The 7,165-nt window shown below is 33.3% G+C and overlaps 1 protein-coding gene across 2 annotated transcripts in view; it reads left to right on the top strand.

Moving 5' to 3' along the window:
* The first annotated feature begins 231 nt into the window (after positions 1-231).
* LOC119077833 overlaps positions 232-7,165 on the top strand; it is a 49,790-nt gene continuing 42,856 nt past the window's right edge. The window contains exon 1 of one of the 2 annotated variants that reach the window (XM_037185150.1): positions 232-982. The gene's annotated coding sequence lies outside the window, so the exon portion shown is untranslated. The remainder of the gene's footprint in view (positions 983-7,165) is intronic. The other variant, XM_037185148.1, reaches the window with a different exon arrangement.

The following is a 7,165-nucleotide window of genomic DNA, read 5'->3' as shown; positions in this document are numbered from 1 at the left end:
AAAGCTTATTGATATCTTTGTTTAATGGTTAAAAACACAAATGATTCTAGTACAACAATACATTCATTCAACTCGCTCTTTGTGCGCACTCTCGATTAATGTTTACAGAGAGTAATGATAAGTGAGAGAAGTGTGGCGGAGAGTAGTAATAAATGAGAGAAAATAAGACAGAAAAAACGCAATCTCTTTGTATACAGAATCATAATATGAAAATAACCACGACGCGATATAATAACAATCCATTTCAGTTTAGAACGAACTGTTGAGGATAAGAGGGCCCGTGTTGGATAGGACTGTAGTAAAAATTTGTAGCTGCGTCAAGCAAAATATCATAAATTGTTGAAGCAAAAGGGAAAAAAAGAAATTCGAAAGAAAAAAGAATAAGAAAAAATTCTTAAACTTGTTTCTTCTAAGAAGTTTATATTAATATATACGCTGTGTTCAAGTGCGGATGGTGTTTTTGTGTTATGCTTCATTCTCGTTGTGGATATGTGAAAGGTGAATTTCAATTAGTTTCAATTTAAAACGAAAAATTGTTAAGTATTATATGGAGAAAACGAACACTGGCTTGAACTCTGTGCTCTTGGTGGAAAAATAAAACCGTGTTCTGTTGGAAACGAAACGGATTTAAAATCAAATAAAAAAAAAGAAATTTTTGTATTGTGAAATGGTTTGAAAAGAAATATCTAACAAAATTCGTGTTGATATATTGATTGATGTTAAACACAACATACACAAAAAAAAGTAATAAAAAGTGAATAAATTGCATAAGAACAAGAGCTAGGCTGTCCTGTTAGAATTTTGTAAACAAAATACACATAACAGCCAACATTTCATTATCAAAATACCGTACGTTGTTATACTAACAATTGAATGAAATATAGATAACGCGTCGCTGATCCAGCTGAATTGTTATTGTAATTAGCCGCATAACGAAAGCTTCGATGCTGAGCATGATGGTTCAATTTTAATCCTTTTTCGAGTAAGTATACATAATGTGCAATTAATTCGTACATAATCGTTTTATATGAGATTTTTTGCACTGATTGGTTCGTGGGTTAAAGAGGATTTGTTGTTTTTTATCGAATTTCGAAAATGTTGTCGGACATAATCCTCTTTGCTCTACAACGAGTCGAGTGTATTTCTATAGTTTTTGCTATCTTTTTTTTTGTCTTACTACCAATCCACTGAAGGAGCAGAGTTTCTCTTAAAAACTTAAAGAAAATTTAAATTTATTAGAAGCTGCGAAAACTAGCCACGTACCTACTTATTTAATTTATCATATCGTCGATAACAGTCACATAACAAGGGACCGAAAGTACAGCTTTGCGTGTGAAATTTATTGATCCGAGGCGAAGCCAAGGTCAATAGCAACACGAAAATGTTGTGGAAGGTTGTAGAACCGGTCATTTTTACGGAAAATCCTTTCAAATATTATATTTCCACTCAAAATATCTTAACTCTAATTTAGCACTTAATCTATGATCAGTTGGCTACGGTGCTAGAGAGAGCATTGGCACAATAAAAACTTTGATTTCGTGCGTTGACAATGATAATAAATACCAATAATCCGATAATAACATCAAAATGTCCACAATATAAAAATTTATCAATCGTAACATTCAAAATTCAGATTATCCCGGATCTGATCTACATAACGGAATAACAGGCATATTAAATTCCATTTTTTTAATAATTGGAACTACCACAATATATTTTACGTGGAAATCAATACGTACACCAATTTCATTAAAACCAAAACGACCAAATCTGGTTTTATCGAACGTGTCAGACATCGAAATAAATATTTATATAAAAACACCGATGCAACGCAATGTACGTTTAGGACAATTACGATTTTCGTATACGACCAACGCACTTCAAACGAAAGTGCTTAGAGTGACAGCTGTCAAACTGAGTAGTATTTGAATGAAAAAGTTTTTACCAATTTTTTTACACCAATTTGTTTGATACACTGTTCAGTGTCCGTTTTATATTTAGAGTTTCCACTCATGCTTGAAATGCGTTGATAAGACTCAAACAGCTCAAACGCTATATTTTGTATATGTCAGTTGGCCTGTAGAGACGTCAATATTTTTCTTTAGTACTTCATTTTTTAAGCTTTATTTTCAGGTGATATAACATCACTCTGCTAAAATAACTATGAAATGTCATTAGCTGTGAAGTTGGTGTTTTATGTTAAGAATAAATAGAGTGCTGACATTAGTAATTTTATGACGAAATGTACTACAAATGTAATAGAATTTTACGAAAATCTGTTACATTTGAGCTGTAGTTTTAATACAACATTTCACTAGTCAATTCACTATATTGATCTGCAATATTCAAAAAAAAACTCAATTAATAGGACATGGGACGGCGTACTAGTTTACCCTGAAAACTACAAAAGCGCCATTCTTGTTTTTATAGCTGAATACGATCGTTCCGTGAAGTTTTACCCTGAAAACTACAAAAGCGCCATATTCAGCTAAAGAAAATTTGCTGACAAGTGGTAAAAACGTCAACAAGATCCATGCCCTATTGGTCTTGCTGTCGTTAGGCGATAAGACAAATCTCACACGTGAATCCACTTTTTACGATTTTTACACTTGTCAGAAATATAGCTAAGTATTTTCTATACTTTCCCTAAATTCATTTTCATTATACGTGTCGGTTAAATTTATTGATGCCATTTACTGATGGCGCTTTCCTCAAAAGTAGAAGACAGAAATTTTTTCCATTTACAACAGTCGTCGTCATATTGCAGTGTTACACAAAAGAAATCAGCAATATTGCAGTCTTCGCTTAAGGACCGTAATTCGGACTATTGCCAAGTGTTTGGAAGGTAAAAAGAAATTTCTTTAATTTGAAATGAAGCAAACTTTTATATAACTACAGAACAATGTCTCACACTTATGTTTATCGTGTTTCGTCTGTCGTAACGTGGAATGACTTGGCATGAGAATTGACTCGTTCTCATGGTGTTACGCCCGTCTGTTGCCTACTGTGGGTAGTATGTAGCGATTCATAGCAATGAATCTGTTACTTCTTTTGTTTATACATTTCGTAAGAGAACAGTATCATGAGCTCGACAGCTATTTTTGTACTCGACTTTTGAGTTTTAATAATAAATTAGTGAACGTAAAAGGTGGTTGGCCCACCGAAAATCGAAACTTCAACCAGACATTTACATTTACTAGGTATTTACACAGATTTAAGACAATTTGTGTAATTGCCCATTGAAAATGACATTTACTTAACACTGTCACGGCACTTCCTCGAGTCGTTTCGTCTCTATCGAGATCACTTTACCTTATCAAATAGTCGTCATATAATCCCGAACCTCTGACGAAACCTGATTAAAATTTGTCGCATTCCATTCAAATTATCACACAAAAGCCGAACGAAATATGAACTCCTGCTTGTTTTATTCCATCTAAGAAATTAAACCTAAAGTGCGAATGATAAATAAACGCTCTCTTTGCATCGTTTTTCACTCAACATTCTACATCGTTTTGATTATTAACTGCTGATTGTGTAGTTCTTCCGAAAGAATTTCCACTTCTCACTTACAATAATTTGCTTTGCGTCATGATTTTAAACACCGTTCCCTCCCGCATAGCATACCATTCATCAAATGAAATTCCGAAATAAAATTTATTTCATCTGATGAATTTTCGAGAAGAAATTCTCAATTCAATTGAATTACAAAAATTTGGTCTAGTTAATTAAGAAAGAACAGATTTCGACATAAATAATGAAACATCTATCTGTATACACACCATGAATATTATGGCTTTAAAGTCTACGTTGTCAAGCAATTTGTACAACGCTTCCACAGAACACAATTGCGCAACATCTAGTCGTGTATAGTATAAAGTATGGCATTATATACATTCACAATTGTAGCCATCAAGATACAACAAACATTATAATCAACAAGCCCTGCAGCAAATGATAATTCAAATTAAATAAATCATTTTCCATAATGGTAAAAGGGTTACTTTATCAATCGTATAGCAAGTCCATAGACCATAGAGCAAGAGTTTAACCGAGTTTCACGTTGTTTGATGTAGTGTAGTGTTGTGGTCATACTCTCATATCTGCTCGATTCTCCTATTTCATGTTGTGCATGTAAGGAATTTCCGAACTTTATTATGCAATGCTTGACCAATGCTGGGTTGGGTGTGGGTATGGACAAGGTGTGAACAACCAAAATTTCGATTAATTTTTATTTATTGAGCAATGATATATAGTCGTAGCAACAGGGCCTAATTATTGGCAAAACCATTCACCAAGTTTACTCAAATAAAATCGGGTAAGTTCGATAAATTCTCGGTAAATTTTGGTAAATTCTCGGTAAATATTGGTAAATTTCGGTAAACGAATTTACCAATAATAGGCCCTGCAATGCAAGAAATTGCATGCAACATAAATAAAGCAATAAGCACCATATCGGAGCGTCGCTGAACAATGCTAATCTCATTAATAGTACATTACTATGCAAGGGAAGTAAAGTGATATCTCGTATCCAGATGAGTAAAAGTAACCGAGGGCTTTAGCCCGAGGTACATTTACTCATCGTGATACGAGATATCACTTTATTTCCCGTGTGTAGTATAACGTTTTCCTATGCGAGTGATGTAAAGGCTATTGCCTATACATGTAATAGCCTTATTACATGCACCAGCATAGGAAAATCTGTACCATTCATGGAATCGTTCTCTCCCAATTCGTGTGAGGTTTAAATATGTTGGTAACTCAGCTGGTTATCCCCATAGATTAAGCGAGTGTATATTAAAATCAGCAGACTATCTCTTTAATTTCCACGAACAATGCAATCGTATAAAATATAAGATTTCTCGAATAAAATGGTCGGAAAGTTATTTGCGGAAAATTAGTGGCTTACAGAAGTGGAAACACATATAAGTTTTAATCTTAGTTACATTTTACCATCGGAGTGCTGGGATGGAAATTGTACAATTTACGCCATTTAAGGGGGTGCGTTATAGCATGAATATACAATTATAGGGTGAAACGTATTTAATCCTCTTCATTACCTACTCGGCATGCGGGTATAAAAATTAAACAATAAATCACATATAAACCTTACTCATAAAATGCGGGGGTTTAAATATTACTTTCGAAGTCACCATCACCAAAAAACAGATAAAGGATTTACAACATTTCCAAAAACAAAAGGAGAATTAAATTAAACTGAATTTTATTGGTAGATTTGTATTATTTGACATTACAACCGAGCATTCTGGTGTGGATTTAATGGACGCGTGTATAATATTCAACACGGGATTCGTAAAACATCACATTTTCGAAATCCATTTTAGAATAATCATTAAATTAAAGCAACATTTTGAAACAGATAAGAAAACATCTAAAAAGAGATGAACTTTTAAGTATATTTTGGTGATTATGCTGAATTTTTTAGATGACTTAAGTGATGGCAACCGTTGAAACGGTCAGCATTTTATTTGTGTAACAGGAGAACCGTTTCGTAAACAGTTGCCATCAAATAAAAAAAAGAACGAAGCGAATACGGTAAACTGAACGATAAAAAAAGACATAAACCGGCGAACAAACAGCCACTTAAACCAGCGGACCTCGGTAATCAAATGGCTGTAAAATTAATTGCTACATAAACGGCAAATGTTCGAGCCTACAATCTTTGTTTTTGAGGATATAAAAGGATTTATATCTCAATAAGTCAACATTCTCTACGTTACAATGTTACACATCATGCCATTTATATTCACACTGGAATGTTGTGTTCGTTCTGTAGAGTAAAAATGGAAAACGGAATACACTTCTTGATTAATTGTTTGCCCAGGTATTTTACGGTAGAATACGTAGCAATAATTAGAATCGGTCTCAGCGTATATAAACGAACTGCAGAGTATTTATATGCAATTAAATGTTACCCATAACGCTTCCCTGTCACTGAAGTTTAATGACCTACTAAATCGGGTATACTACTCCTCACATTCCCCATTCCACATTTTTATTTTGCTGCATATTCGACTCATAGCCATTGAGTAACGAACGTAAAATTTTACCAATGGTTTTATTGTTTAAGAGTTTTGTTTATTTTCGTGTTTGAATTGATAGCATTTTTGACCTTTTCTCCATTTCGTTTTCATTCAGATTATATTCATGCGGTAAAAGAAGGGTGACAAGCATGGAATGTATATATATGTACACATATAGACTCCCAGTGTCGCCAGATAAAGTGTGTATAGAAAAGAAAACCGAAATTAAATTAATTTTATAGTTCTTTAACATACCATTCAAACAAAATGGAACTGATAAGCTCGAACTTTTTTTTACAATTTTGTATGTTAACAATGAATTTGATTAAGATTTGGAAAAGTGATAGAAGAGACGAAGACGAAATTGGAAAATGTAATGTTTTGCAAGTATTCCAAGTTCAATGAAACGTGATTAAGTACAATGGAAAATGTCTTGACATTTTTTTTTCTTCTCTGCTGCTGCTGCTGCTGCTTTTGTAACAAGTAAAAACGAGAAGAGTTTTTCGTTCGTTCTGTCGCCTATTAATAAATGAGAATGTTTTCGATTTTATCGGGGACTTTCAAGTACATGGAAGGAGGGAATGTTTGGCTTGGATTGTGACTTTTCAAGTAATATTGACATTAATATTAAAAATTTCTTATTCGAAGTTGAGTTATCTCAATTTTACGTTCGAAAAATTTTGGTCTCTAGTGCTATATATACATCGGTAAAGCATGTTATTGGATTGTTTTGACACTTTCAGATGGGACTGAGTAGATCAGGGCATATTTTTGGTAAATTCATTTAGAAAAATCTGCTAAAATTCAATAAAAGTTGCCAAAATTTCCAAATTTTACCGAAAAAATACGGTAAATTTTGGTAAACGTCGGTAAATTTCGGTTTGTAAAGTTTGGCAAATGTCTGTCAACTTTGGCAGATTTCGTCAAATTTCGGTAAATTTTTACCAAAAAGAGGTCTTGGAGTAGACGAATTTGTTGGCAGAACTATCAATTTTAGTTGTATCGCCACCATCAGAAAATTTTTTATAAAATCCTTTAACTTATTTAAAACGTTTAAAACGTATTTTCGGGCTAAATTCACATATTATCGTAGTGATCCACTCGGTCACTCGGTTCCAATA

The sequence above is a fragment of the Bradysia coprophila genome, unplaced genomic scaffold (genome assembly GCF_014529535.1).
Source record: "Bradysia coprophila strain Holo2 unplaced genomic scaffold, BU_Bcop_v1 contig_24, whole genome shotgun sequence".
Taxonomy (NCBI): domain Eukaryota; kingdom Metazoa; phylum Arthropoda; class Insecta; order Diptera; family Sciaridae; genus Bradysia; species Bradysia coprophila.
Note: the sequence above shows the minus strand (reverse complement) of the source record. Positions and strands in the feature narration are given on the sequence as shown.